This window comes from Oryzias latipes, chromosome 1 (assembly GCF_053564925.1).
Source record: "Oryzias latipes strain Hd-rR chromosome 1, Olatipes_Hd-rR_3.1".
Classification (NCBI taxonomy): domain Eukaryota; kingdom Metazoa; phylum Chordata; class Actinopteri; order Beloniformes; family Adrianichthyidae; genus Oryzias; species Oryzias latipes.
Window position 1 is genome coordinate 19,913,635 of NC_136237.1, and position 15,182 is coordinate 19,928,816.

At 38.8% G+C, this 15,182-nt stretch overlaps 2 long non-coding RNA genes across 2 annotated transcripts; both read right to left on the bottom strand.

Moving 5' to 3' along the window:
• Window positions 1-147: 147 nt before the first annotated feature.
• LOC101165207 (uncharacterized) lies at window positions 148-7,433 on the bottom strand. The gene is made up of 4 exons (XR_002290458.3): window positions 7,326-7,433; window positions 7,151-7,221; window positions 485-577; window positions 148-397 (listed from the first exon to the last, which is right to left on the bottom strand). It is a non-coding gene; the product is annotated as an uncharacterized LOC101165207 (long non-coding RNA).
• Window positions 7,434-8,431: 998 nt separating this feature from the next.
• LOC144990929 (uncharacterized) lies at window positions 8,432-8,896 on the bottom strand. The gene is made up of 2 exons (XR_013654805.1): window positions 8,760-8,896; window positions 8,432-8,623 (listed from the first exon to the last, which is right to left on the bottom strand). It is a non-coding gene; the product is annotated as an uncharacterized LOC144990929 (long non-coding RNA).
• Window positions 8,897-15,182: the final 6,286 nt, after the last annotated feature.

The window sequence follows — 15,182 nt, forward strand, 5'->3', positions numbered from 1 at the left end:
CCGCAGAACCGCAGAAGCCAAAAAAATTCAAAGTTTCACTTTTCTTTTGTTTGCTTTGCTTCTGATTTCCCACATTTCCTGCAAGGAGGAAGTAAAGACTAATCAGAGACATCAATTGTGCAGCTTCATTGTGTGTCAACATTTCCATTTTTCTATAATGTGAGAAAACAAATTCTTTATTATCAGACATGCAACCTAAGATCAATCATTGTCCAACAATAACATTTTCCCTTTTTCCTTCAGCTCATAAATAATACTCTGAATTTTGTCAGCATTGATGTAAGAGGCAGGACTTTTAAGTTGTGGAGGTGGGCATCTGTTTGTCTTCTCTGCTCCGTCTGCTCATCGCATAGGCAGCTGCTGCGATCACCAACATCCCGTAAGTAGCCAAGACACACTGCAAGAGAGCGAAAATTTCTGAGTGATGGGACTTGATACGGCAAAAAAATTCCTAAACAAAAATTATTTTTTGTGTGTCATTTACATTTCGACGACCCTGCAGAGTGTAACTGTTGAAATGTTTCCTCCATCCGGTGAGTTCCACAGAAGATGGCGCCTCGATCCCAAACAGCTGTTTCTAAAGATGCACAATAACCAGGACAGAAAAGCATAGAAGCTGAATTTATCTACATTTTTAAACATTATGAGCTACTAAAAAAAAACAAAAAAAAAACTCTTTAACCCTTAGTAGTCTCTTCACTCACCGTTACCTTTGCCACTCCAAAGCTGTTTACAATGACATAGTAAAGAGACACTAACATTAATATATGTTTTCATTTTCAAACTGCACAGTGGCGGATCAGAAGATGAATGAATTAACTTAACATGAAGGTTTCAAAGTTATAACCTTAGAAAAGAAACATAACAGGGGTTGTAACACATATATGTGCAATACCCCTTAGAAAAAAACCTTGGAACATTTAATATAGTTTATTGGAGCTTTGCCTGTTTTCCTAAAAAAGCCTTTTTCCCCATTGTTTTGACCTTGTCTATGCTTTGTTTTGGGATTTATACACATTTCTTGTAACTATACACTCTAGATCTTTGTTATTCAACAGTTTGATCTCAATTTCTGTGTTTTTTTACAGTAAAAACAAACATTTACCAGTCAGAATGGATGTCTTTTGTACAGTTGCCCTTTTTTGTGGAATTATTTTGAAATATGACAAAATATCTGTAAAAAAAAAGAGGATAGGGTCATATGAAGAAGATGGGCATCAAGTATTGCCACCTAAAAGTTTTAAAGGGAAATTATGTAAGGACCAAATTGTAAAGTTCATGTTCAAAAACTCTTAAGGGTTAAGGAGTTCATACAAATGTCAGGCCATATATAGCGCAGATAAAAGTGGTGTCCCACAACAGCCTTTAGTCAAATAAATGCGAAAGCAGAACAGTTTAAACAGAAACACGTCAAATTGATGAACTGCCAGCTTTGGCTAGATTTCAGTTCTCAGACAGCTGCTTTTTTTATAAAAAAAAAAGGGGAAAGAGGCCTTCTACAATCTAGAAACAAACATAGAGCCCACTGAGCAACCTTTTGTAAGGGGAGGTGGTTGCACTTTTTGAATGTGAAACCCGCAGTTTAAACAAACAACTAGGAGATTCTTGGAGGACAACACTGGTCTGTAGGGGTTAAGGAAACAATTTAAAATGTGACAAAACTGAAAGATTCTTTTGAGTGAGCCTGCCTAAACCAGTCAACTTCACTCTACAAACATTTGTCAGATTGGAACAACGTCTTTGGTTTCATTTTTACTGCGGCAGGTCACCCTGTTCACTCAGACAAAAACTACAACGCAATGAGTGGCAACACCAGTTGAACAGCTACTCAGAAATGACCAGACGAAGAGAGCAACGTTTCATTATTTAAAACCTCAAGAATATTTCCCAACAATGTTTCATCTCATTGCTTTATCATCACTTTTTTACCTCTTTTTTATACCATTTCCTTTCTAGCTGCACAGATAGTCTTTGTGACACAAAACAAACCTACTTCTGCAATTCCACACATTTTCACTTCAACCGGTTCATAACCAGAAAAAACAAAAAAAGACCATTGTTAGTGCAGATAATTAGCTAAAGCATGTAGTGAGACATGCCTTTGATTGACATGTGACCTTTATGTTCCCAGCTATAAAACAGTCGTAGTGTGCATACTCCAAACCACTGTCAGGCTGGTTTGTTTTTGTTTCGTCTTCCTTGTATGTTTAGGGAAAGGTCAGGGTTGGGTGATGTCATTGGCAAGGCTGGTAAATAAAGAAAAAAAATATTTAGATGAACTTAAAAAAACCAATGAATGAGCGTCACCACCATTGACTGTATATGAGAACTGCACCATAGAAAATGACTTCATTACATCTCCAACTAAATGAAACCAATTCAGTGGCTATTTTTTCACGATACGGATGCCACCATGTTGAAGAAATCGTAAATAAGCTGTGATTGGTTCGAGCCGATCTGAGTCAACATTTCTATGGCAACCACACACCAATCAGGACTGATTTTGTTGGAAGTCCACTCACCCATCACTTGAAAATGGGCTTGGGAGAATCTGTCAATCAAATGTTTCAAAAGTTCTGATTGGTATAACTATAATGACTTGCAGTACAAAAAAAATAATGAAAAAAAACTAGGATTACCAAAAAAGATGTTAAAAATGTAGCAGAGAAATATAATAACCAAGTTCATCTTTCGGCACATCCCCTCAGGGGTCCCCACAATGAATCAGCGTTCACTTGGTTTGGCAGAGAGTTTTACGCTGGATACCCTGCTGACACAACCCTGTATTTTATCCAGGCTGGGAACCGGCACAGGCCTGTCTGGGCCACAAGACTTGGGCCACAAGGTCGATTCATCGATTAATCGATGATTGGATTTGTAGGATTGAACCAGATGAATCTGTCTGAAGCGCAATCAAATCGACTCAACCTATACAATTAAAAATAATTTCAAAATGAGATAATATAATGGATAATCGAATCCATATTTGAAAATACAATTTTATTGAGACATGGTAGGTTTATTTTATTATAAGATGCTTCATAGATGGACCTTTAGATGGTCCATCTTTTGCAACGGTCACTAACTAGCGGACCAGAGTCTGGACCCAGATGCTGGGTCATGCGTACCCAGACCCTGACCCGGATCTGAACTTGTCGCAAAGCTAATACGATGGGCGCCTTTATTTAAAATGGTGCAGTTCTTATTGTTGTTGCAATCAACACATTCTCACTCCTAACTCGTCATTTATGGATGTATTTTCGGGGCCCCTCCCTGTCACTTTTTGACGTTTTGGGTGTTCTCCAACTTTTAATTTTGTTAAAAAATTACCGAATTCTTTTCACAGCATCCGCCTTTCTTGCCACGTCGTGCGACATAAAGAGGCTGCTCGTTTGGAGCGCTAGCTAAGTTTTGAGCCCAAAACTAAAAGCGACAAAAGCCAAACAAAAAGACCTGTTTGGAAAGTTTCTTTGGGGAGAAAAGAGCCGGTGAGGAAACTGACGAACTTCAACTCCAAAGAAACATAAAGCTGCTGTTTACAGACAAAACCACGAGTCTTTCCCGACGTGTGGATTTATGGAGACATTTGTTTCTGACCGTCGAATGTTTCACATAATCTCACAATAATAAAGATGCAGACACGATGGATTCACGTTTATAATATATTTAGAAAATGCCAGTTTTAAAATGAGTCGTTTTATTTCGCTTTATTTGTCCATCACACCTTCAAATTTTGACACGACTGAAGTTAGCATCCGCTTGTTAGCCTCCACTTTGACGTTAAAGGGAAAATCTTCATGACAAAGTCCAAGTTTAAACCAGACGCAAATAATTAACAGAGAATGAAGATTCAATCAAATAAAGTTGCCAACCTGCTGAAGATGTTTCTGAACTGAGGAAACTTGTAAAAGGGGCATTTAGGATTTCTTTGTTACTGAAAGGCTAAATTAGGCAGGAATTGAAATGCAACCCGGATAGACTGAAAAACTTCAAACATTTGTTCAAATGTACTTCTGGGGAGGTGTTTGATTTATGGAAGAAGAAGTTCATGAGGGCTAGTGGATCCTCTTTATCTAGTTTTCTTGGTGATGCCAGCAGTTGTCCTGGTAGTGTTCCTGTTGTGTGTGTGTTTCATGTGTTCCATGTGTTTTATGTTATGTCAAAAAGTTTTCAATTGTAGTGAAATAATTTTAAGTGAGAGTTAGATATTAATTACATGCAGATGTACCACCAATTCTCGGCTACTTAAAAATATATTACACTGAATATTTAGACACATTTTTTTCAGAGCCTTATCGTCAATAAATGTTTTCTAAGTTGAAAACCCTTGCTCTTCTGCATGTAGCGCCCATCCCAACTACTTTTTTCCTTCGTTTAAGACAGGGCTACATGCATAAGGGGTCAATGGGGAGGTCTTACTACTTCAAATATCATTTTGATGAGAGCGTGAACCATATTTTCCAACTCTTCTTATTTCTCACCTATCAGAATTGGTGTTTTTTTTAGTTGAAACTAAAACAGCTTACCTCTCTTTGGTTTCTGTTTGTTCTTTTTGTTCTGCGGGAAGGTCTTGCTGTGTAAACACAAGTACTGAACCACACCAAGCTCCATAATGTTCATTTTCTAGATTAAAACAGAGTGTGCTGTATTGGTTAAGTAGACTTGTGCACCTCCCGGACTGAAATGCTTGGACTATTGTATTTACATATTTCAATTTCATTTTTCATGGGCAATTGCTAATGAATTCTAAATCAAAATAAAACGTATTAAAAAAAAATAACCAATGATAGAAAAAATGTCACAGTTAAGAAATAAAGAAAGAGACAGTCCTACAACAGTGGTGTTTTAGGAGTGCCGATAAACTGTGTCAAAAATAACACAGATCCACTGACATGAAACAAAATGGCCTGGTGAGAAAGACTCAGGCTCTGACATTCTTTCAGTGACTACACCTGTGTAGCCATACCTACTATATCTCCACCTATGTAAAAATTGAAGCATTAGAGCTGTGTTTCCATATTTTGGGCTGGTCCTGGGACGTGCAGTTAATGACAATGATTTACCCAACCAGTTTTAGAATGGCTAAAAGCTGGTCAATCCTTATAGGTATGTAGATGAACCCAATCTCCTTCTGGTTTAAGTAAATACGGTAATAAAAATGCGTGGTTTCACATATTTTCATTAAAGTTTCACTCCAATCAACTTCTCATCTATTGTAAAAGTGTTCCCAGTGGATTTTTAAGTATGATTACACCATTTCTAGGCAAAATTCAAAAACCTGCATTGAATTTAAGGACATAGTTTCTGCAGAGCAGCAGTAAAAAGCAATAAGTTGTGTGGGGGGGGCACCTAGGGGTGTGTATCGGCAAGAGACTGGCGATACGATACGTATCTGATATGCATCCCACGATATGATACATATCACGATATTGTACCGGAACACATTTTGTTTTCATTTTTTCAAGAGTATGACTAAAAAAAAAATACCTGAATGTTTTTAGGCCTTTCAATGTAATGAAATTGTAAAATTCATTTTATTCAATGATCACAATGTTAAGCACTCCAACTGTATCTCATATATAAGTGTATTTTATCCAAGCAAATTCATAGTGCTTTTATTTTGGTAACTTAGAATACATTTGTTCTTAAAGGGAACAGTCAACATTGTCTGATTTCCACAACAAAATATTTATCAGTATACGAAAAAAAAAAGAATGAATGTGGCTTAACCAGTAAGGTTCTAAAAGTATGAATGAGTATATAAAGGGCTGTTTATTTTCAACATTGCTAAATGTAGCTTCTCCAGTACGTTTTAACGGTTCATGAGCCTGAACGGTGCTTCAAAAATAAAAAATAAACTACCAATTCTTTCCAGAAACAATAAAGTGTGATGATGCAACATAACATGATGAAGGAGAGCGCTTTAATGTGGCTAAGATGGTTTGTGTACATGACAGTCTGCACTGCAGCTCTGTTATCACGTATTTCACCGCTCATCCCCACAGGGTTGGCCTTTTTTCAGAGTGTTGTGTACATCACTCTGATCCATTAGGTTGCTGAACAAGAATCTATTGCTGTGAGTTCTGCAAAAGCTTCACTCGTTCTCATCTGAACCCGCTACAAAGCACCACAATCCGCATTTTTATGATACTGGCAGCAACGTGGCACAGAGTTTCGGTTCGGTACCCATCCTAAGTAAAAACTAAGTAGTGCATGTCTCATAACAACAAAACAAGCTGCTTCTCGCTGAGATCTTGTAGTTGTTTTGTGTGATGTAGAGCTGCTCAAAGAGGCTCAGTGTGCTCTGCTGCCAACTAGCGGTCGGGGGTGGAAAACACGAGTCAGAAGCCGAAGAATATACCGGTATATAATAAATATCGTCCTGACAGCATTTTAAATCGATACAAATATCACCAAATGAAATATAGCGATACATCGCTGAATTCATTTTTTCCTACACCCCTAACCCCATCCCCTCAGCCACGCTAGTCCCTTACATTCCAACCCAACCAATGGTACAACAAAAATGGCAAGCAGTATTGGAGCTATCCAGCCATACAGCTGTGAGCCATGTAACACAGCTCGGACGAGGAAAATTAAAACATACAACATGGATCTATTTGTCTGCAAGCAGATGCATCAGAATGGAGCGGAGCGGGGAGTTTGTGGCCTGCCCTACAAGCTTCTAAGTCACAAGTACAGTGTTTTTGAAACAGCATTTTTTTCGTTTGCTCCTGATTCACAATGATTTGAATATAGAAATATTAAGGAACTTACTTTTCTTTATATATGTCCTTCATCATGAGAAACATGCAAAATAACTATTTTTATTGCAGTGGGTGTTTAATAAACTGTTTCAGTGAGACACTTAATTCACTGACACAACTGGTCTTATACAAGAAAAAAAAACCTTATTAGACACAATTACAATAATGTACTAAAAATACCAATTTGATTATTTTATAAAAAAATTTGGGCGCATGTGTGACTGAATAATAATGTCATATTTGGTGAGAGACCAGCGGTAGGGTCAGTAAGGTCAACATTTATCTCATGCATCAAATACTTAGATTTGAACAAAAATATAGTTTAGTTTCGTTTCTGCTTCATCTCACAGGTTCAGATGGTCATATGATGATGATGGTCTTACCTTCACTTCCGTTATCAAATGCCCGAAGCTGGTGATAGGAATCCGCGTTTTCACGGGAGACGTGGGCATCTCTGAAAAACAAATAGGTAGATCAAAACAATCAGCTTTAGACTTTCGCTTTCCTTCCCACACACTATGAAAAATTTCATTAAAAATACACAAAAAGGACATTTACTGCAGGTGAGCAAAGTGAGTTACGCAAGCCTAGAGTGCATGTGTTTACGTGAGCACGTTGTTCCGGCAGAGCAAACTGACCATTCACGTCCTTCTGTTCTGAAATCAACATTCTGATTGGCCAATAGTCAGCGGGTTTGTGGGCGGGACTAGTGTGGAGTTACGCAAACTTTGCTATATAGCTGCTGTTCTTCTTAACGACCACCAGATGGCGCCACATGACTTTGCCTTCTTTTTAACTTCCACTTTGTGGATTTTTCAGAATGAATTAAATATTACTTCGGCTTCAAAGCATTTGAATATGCTTTTTGATTTATTTCATAGGTTTTTGGTACCTTTTCTCTTCACCCCATCAATTTTAAAATGTTTTTTTTGATCCAGTCTCTAACCTTTTGAACTGAGAACAATTTGACAAAACATCCAAATTAGGATTTTGTGCACTTAAATGAAATAACCTTAAAAATCACAAATGAGAACCAATTTTGACTTTAAAATCATACATTTTTTGGATTTAAATAAAAAAACACTACTAAAGACACATGTAGCTTTTACACACACCCTTAGGAGAAAATTCAAGTCAATTTTATTTATATAGTCCTATATTACAAAAATTGTCATCTCAATGGGCTTCAAACCGGTAGTTTGTGTAATAAACATTAATCATAAAAAAACATAAAGTTATAGAATTCAATAGGTAATGGCTAAACTAAAGAGTTTAATAATTGGACCACTTCCCTAAAAAAATATGCTTATCTGGAACTGGGGAATTCAAGCACAATTTGATGAGCAAAGCAACTTTTTACATGAAAAACAAATTTAATTTTGAAAAATAATTCTCATGTTTATAATCTTTTTTTCAAATATACATTTTAAGGTTTTACATATGTTTTATGTTAAAGAATATGGAGAAAGTTTCTTAAGATATTTACACGAAATGAATGGAACAATATAACTATTGACTACTAAATAAGGAAAAATAGTCTAGAATGTGTTGCAATGTATTCTGCAAAGCCTCTGGGATAATGTCCTTTGGACAGGGAAACGAAACTGGAGCATCTTCACAGAGCACATCAGCTCCGTGTTTACAGACTCAAAAATGAAGCACACTCAAAGGAAAAAAAATGTCTTTACTGTTAAACACGGAGGAGGACTGGACATTGCCTGGGCTGGTTTGCTGCATGGGGTGCATGGTGGTGTAGTGATTTGCGCTCATAGTGAGAAGACCCTTGTTCAGCTGGGTCCTTTCTGTGTGGAGTTCTCCTTGTGCATGTGTGGATTTTCTCCCACGAGTCCGGCTTCCTGAACAGCTCAAAAAACATGCTTCATAAATTAATTGATGAATGATATGTCCTGATGTGTGAGTGTTGGATATATAAACTTTATTTTCATTCTAAATGCTGTTTTTAAGACTGGTTTTTGAACTCTGTTGACTTACACATTGAAGGCTGCTGGGTTGGGATTTTTTCTTCTCCACATACCATCTGGAGGAAGGAGATGTCTGAGAAAGCGGAGCACGTTTGGGATACAAACTGATAAGACCCAATTCAGGAACAGTGACCTAACACTCCCATGTCTGCAGCGAGAAGTTTAAACATTGTTAACTACTGACCTTGCATCTGTTAGATTCAAAATTATTTTCCGTAACCAGGACAACCAATTCAAAAAAAAAAAAAACAGGAGGTCGGACAGGCATCCACAGAGCTGTTGGAGACAGAGGCGTTGGACGGTTGTCTGTTTCTGGCTCTCCTCACGAGAAATCGTACTGGTCTGTTTTTGTCTGTCTTGTGGTTTAGAAATCACTTTGACAGTGAGTGTGTTGTCCTGCAATGACCTGGTGACCTGTTGAGGGTGTACTCTCCCTAGACAAGCTGGGTTGGGTCCAGCAGCACAGTGACCTCGAGAAGGATTCAGCAGGTTCTGAAGATTGACAGATGGTTTACTGCACTGGGTTGGTATCATAAAATCTTAAAGCCAACAAGCAGATAAATGTTCTGTTAAGAGTCAGAATGGTTTCACTCATGTGTCTTTTAACAGGATAAAGACCCCACAATAAATAAACAGCTAAAAACATGACGAACAGCACAATTGGAGCTGAAAGGTGGTAAATGAAGAAAAATGCCCTTCAAATCTGAGACAAGTGAGGAGTACAGCAGAAAATCTGTTGATAAGTCTGGAGGTTTCAGAAATTGCTTGATTCCATCCAACAATAGAGAAACTAAAGATCAAGTCAAGTCTTTTTCAATTAGTATTTTGTGCCTCACACTTCTGGAATGCAATAATAAATAATCTGATTTTTAGAAATGTTTACTCATCACTTTGGTCAATTTCAATTTATGGAAGAGACGATCAACAGAGAGGTGCCAACAAGTGTAATCCTGTTTGTGTACATCCTGAAGCATTCTGAAAACATGAAGCTAGTTCACTTTTTGTCTTTTGCTCATCTAGTCTGCATTTTGACTGTTTTGCTTTTTCGTTTTTAATTGTTCTAACTGCTGTCGCATTTTGATTTATTTGGAACAGATTTCTACGACTGCCAACTTGTAAGTTTTGTTTCGTATTTGCTTCTCTGTTCTTTCCATATGCATCATTTTCAGGTTAATGATGCTGGCATGTCTGAGCAGAGCTGCACTCTAACAAAATCTATGCAATCTCTGTAAATCTGGCTTTTTCCCAGACATTTGCGGTTTGTTCCCCTCAAATAGTGATATCATGGAACTCTCATTTTGAGATCCTGAAAAACTAGCAAGTATCTGTAAAGTTAGTTTGGTTTATGTAATGTATATTTTTCGCCTGAAGAGCTTTACATGTCGAAACACCATTGTAACCGTTCCCTTCTTTTTCCACTGGGTTAGATGTTATTCAGCATTTTCTTCTTAATGGTTCTCTTTCTTTTTTGACAGTTTTTACTTGTGTGTATTTAATTAGACAGTAGATATGTCAGATGGGCCATAATTTCACAATAACATATATTACAGAGTGTGTTATTGTGAAAATAAGAGACAACAGGAAGGATGTTAAAGGAGAAAGGGCTTCGGCCTGTTATTTTTGGGAGGAGTTAGTGTCATTTTTAAATAACACAGAATGATTCCTTCAAACAAACAGACGGACAGACGGACGGACGGACGGACGGACGGACGGACGGACGGACGGACGGACGGACGGACGGACGGACGGACGGACGGACGGACGGACGGACGGACGGACGGACGGACGGACGGACGGACGGACGGACGGACGGACGGACGGACGGACGGACGGACGGACGGACGGACGGACAGACAGACAGACAGACAGACAGACAGACAGACAGACAGACAGAGAGACAAACAGGTCAGGTTTGCTGACAGTTGAAGACAATACTAAGACAATACTAAAAACCTCAATGAAAGTCAAACTTATTGCCTAGATTTGTAAATGCCTACATAAACCAAAAAAAAACTACAACAACCTGAAAATCAAAATGAAACTGCAAGACAATTTAAAAGGTTTAAATAAAGTTTTGATTAATATCTCCCAGGTTAAAATCCTAGCTGTGCTTCTTTTATGTGACGTTTGCATGTAGTTTCTTAGGGTTCTCCAGATTTCTCTCACCATTACAAATCAAGTTTGGCAGGCTGGCTGCAGGCTCTAACTGCCACAAATCTAACTTTGAGGTTGTGTTTAGTTAGTACATGTAAAGCTGTAATGAAAATTTGTCCAATCTCTACTTTGCTTTCAACCTAAACAGCAGGGAAGGGCTCAAGCTTTGAGATTCTAAAAACACAAGCAGATTGACTTGGGAGGACCATTGCCTGCATATGAAAAATGGACTAAGTGGTGGTGTAACATTTCCCCTAAAAAGTGCCTCCAGCGATGTGAAGCCAATTCAGTCGCTGTTTTTCCATGCCACTATTTGGAGCCAGATGACAGTGATTGGTCCGAGTTGGTCTGAGTCAACATTTCTATGGCAACTACTGTCGCCAATCATGAGTGAGCTGGTTCGGAGTCCACACCCCTTCCACTGAAAGCGGGCTTAGGAGAATCTGTTAGGCCAAATGCTTTTATTGAGGCATCTGTTTGTTCTGTTTATAATTTGTGATAAAGAAAAATTATAATTAAAAAAATTACGATTAGCAAGAGCATTTTGAAAATGGTATCAGAGCAAGAATGATTATTATGACCAGTAGAGTGACTGAGTAACAGCTGTTTATTTCTCAATAGAAGTCTATGGGATTTTGGCTTCAAGCCACCAGGTACTTCCTATTTGGAACGCGAGGCAGAGAGGTCACTCAGTCCAGTTCTCCTATACAGTCAATGGAGAGGACATAACAAATAGAAAAAGTTTAAACAACAATAAACAGAAAGCTGAAAAATGAAAAGTTCTACATTTTCCCCAAGTTTCCCTTTAAGTAAAGCTGTTTCTGGTATTGTTTGAGTAGTTTGCAGTTTCCACTGTTGGATTAAGACTGTGGTTTGGAAACAAGCTGAATAATTTGGAGACCTGATTCATCAGAAATAACTTTGTGACTGTATTTATGCGATCTTCCGGCCACTCTCAATAGTCTGTTGAAGAAATGACACCAAATCGGAACAATGAAGTAGAAACAGGAAAATCTGCAACCCAACTGCAAAGCATGGTGGCAGAAAGATGATGATTTGAGGTTTGCTGAAACCTAGGCACTTTGCAAAAAAAAACAAAAAAAAACAACTAATGCATTCATCACCAGAACCTACTAAACCAACCTGTCGGGTGAAGGTGCGATACATGCTGAACAGGTTGCTAGTCTGTTGAAGGGTCCCACACTCACTTGTCCACCTAGGTACAATATAGAGACACCAAATAACCTATGAAACATGTTTTTGGACTGTGGGAGGAAGCCGGAGTGCCAGGAGAAAGCCTATGCATGCAAGCAAAACGCAGAAAGGTCCAGAACCAGGACCTTCTCACTGTGAGGGCAGAGGACTAACCACTACACTACCATGCAGCCCATAAAGAATGCTGTGACTAAACATATTCACAGCCGTAAGATTACTGTGATCAGTTTGACCATCACTGTGCTTTATTTAGTGAATTCACTGTGAGGCTCATAAATAAATAAATAAATAAATAAAAAAAAATCAGTAAGAAATCTATTAAAGGCTCCATGTTGTTGAAAATATGTCTGATACACTAAAGCCAAACATCTGATTACTGCAGGGAGATCAGAATAAATTCCAAATTCATATAGAACAGAATAAAAATGGACGGCTAAACCCAGCCGTTGTGACATTGTTGCATTGAGTGGTGGGCAGGTGACAAAATGTTCTCTTTATTTAGCTCTTCGCTCACAGGAAGCCTGTAAATTCACAGGTTCAACTCTTCAAGAGGCAGCGGTTCCTAGCGTTCGCACATTAACGTCCCACATGCAGTTTGGTGCTTGAAGAGAGATTAGAGATTACAGAGCCAGATCTGCAACCCCACATTGAAAGCATGTTGAGGTGACATGTGAAGCCATTAAGAAAGACCTATCTTTAAAAAACATGAAATAAACAAACTGTGATCAATTTTGGGTTTTGTCTATTCCATATGAACAACTTAAAAAAAAAATCATCTTTTTTAATATTTATGCCATAAAACCAAAATACATTGAAATACACAAAAAATGTTAAAACCTGATTCCAAACAACAGCTCAAACAGTCAGAGTTTATATTAGGCTGTAATTTTCAGGCTTTCTCTGGTTTAAATGACCCATAAAGGCAACTCCAAAGGGATTTGCCAAAGGGTGAAAAAAAACAATCTCTGGTTTGAATGAATTATTCTTTTCAGAGTTCAGTGCAAACATAAGAAACTCTCTCTTTTAATGCATTTTTTTACATTTTTTTTAACCAATCATGTCCAGCAGCTGAGCAAACTGGAAAGAGCTAAAGCCTGCTGGATAGCATTTATTTTTACAATAGGAGGTTTTTTTCTGACACATGAAGTGTATACTTGTATAAACCTCTTTTGTATTTGAGAGTGGGATGTTACAAATGGGGGATGCAGGTACAAAAGAAAGGGGAGAAAAAAAAGGGGGTCAAAGAATTTGATAGATGATTAAAGAAGTAGGTGGGGTAGAAACACAAAGCAACATATTGCTGGAGGTTCATCATCATTACTGTCAGGTGCATATGTTAGTCCAAAGGGTAGGGCCTGTCCACAGACACAATTGACTATTACAAAGATACCTGTTGGCTCCAAAGATCTTCACACACCGCAACACGTTGACAAAACAATTACAGCTGACACGCACATACCTATGCATACAAACAAACACATGTCAAGCATATCATTCCCTCGTGCATACTATTTGTGAAAAGGTGAGCTGACACTTGTACTCAGGTGAGTGTTTGTGTTCAACTGTGGTGGATAATGGAATGTAAAAAGTGGGGGAGCATCCGGTCACCCCCACACCAAGACTCCCGCCAGAGGCGAGGCAGCAGTGGTAGTTGGGGCCCCCCAGACACCTTCACGAGATAATAGATCAACGTAATCCACCCACAGGGCGACCCATCTCAGCCACCCAGAACAGGGCTAGCACAACCGCCACAGGGGTCCCCAGTGCAAGCCCATCTGGAAGAATAGCGCTCCCGCCACACCAGGGGGCCCAACCCAGGCCCCAATCTGCCGGAAAGCTCTTCTAACCCCAGAGAGGCAGCCCATCCGCACCTTGGAGCTCTAAGCATTCCCAGGTATAAACAAGGGCCCCCACAAGAGAAACCTGCCCCACTTTCTAGGCAGCCACCCACCCGACCCGCAGGAAGTCTGGTGGAGAGGAAATCACCCACGACCAAGAGAATGACGCCAAGAGTAGTGGAAGTTCCCCTTGAGCGTGGTAAACATGGGGTGACCAAGATCCCCCATTGTTGGAATTTTGAAGCGCTCAAGGGCAAGGACCAGAACCAACACCACAGGGACACGAACACCCCCGGGGTCAGGTGTGATGGATCCCCGGCTCATGGCCTAGCTAGCAGCCCTTTGAATAAGATCCACGCGTGTAAATACATATATTTTTATGTTTCAGGATTTAAAGCACACATTACAGAAACAACACTATCCTCTTTTAACAAATAGAAATACTTTAATTTTGAAAAGAACATTGGAACATGAGAGTTCTTAACACAATAAACATGTACCAGCAGCTGCTGTATTGACACAAGTTCTTGTTCTACATTCTTATTGATACAATATTAGATTCCATAGCTTTTATTAGTTAAACGGCAGAATTATCTTTTATGTTAAACACAGAGGTTTTGCTTTTGAACAGGAAAACTGGATGTAGTATAAGATCACATCCAGAGAAGATGGAAAATGTTTAAATAATAATCAGAATCAGAACCAGGTCTTCAGCCAAAAATCATAAATTTCAAAACTGTTCTTGTATCCCGATGTTCTGGGTTCAGTGAATTAAAGCCTAATGGCAGGATGAAGTGGCAGAAAAACTTTGCATTCAGGTTTACTGGGGCAGAAAGGCTATGATCCTGGTTGCACATCTTTTGCTACTGGAGTCCCTGGAGAGATGGGAAGCTGCATTGGATCTCTGCAGAGTGGTTGGCATGCTGGCAGACCAGATTGTTAATGAGAACATGATAATGGAATCAGAGATGGCCGTGTAGATGTTCTCTATTATCTCACAGGGAGGCAAAACTTTTTCAACAACAGCAGTTCCCACAGACTCTGCCGTGTGTCCCATATTTGCCTCTCCCCCCTCCCTTAGGAACTGCCTTTCCTCAAGATACACTCAACTATAGCTCATCAAATTTACTTTATGCCAATAGTTCTTGAATCTGGAAAGAAGTGAATGTGATGCCAACCAAAAATTAAATAAAAATCTCAAGAAAAAAAATGCAACAACTCAAAAA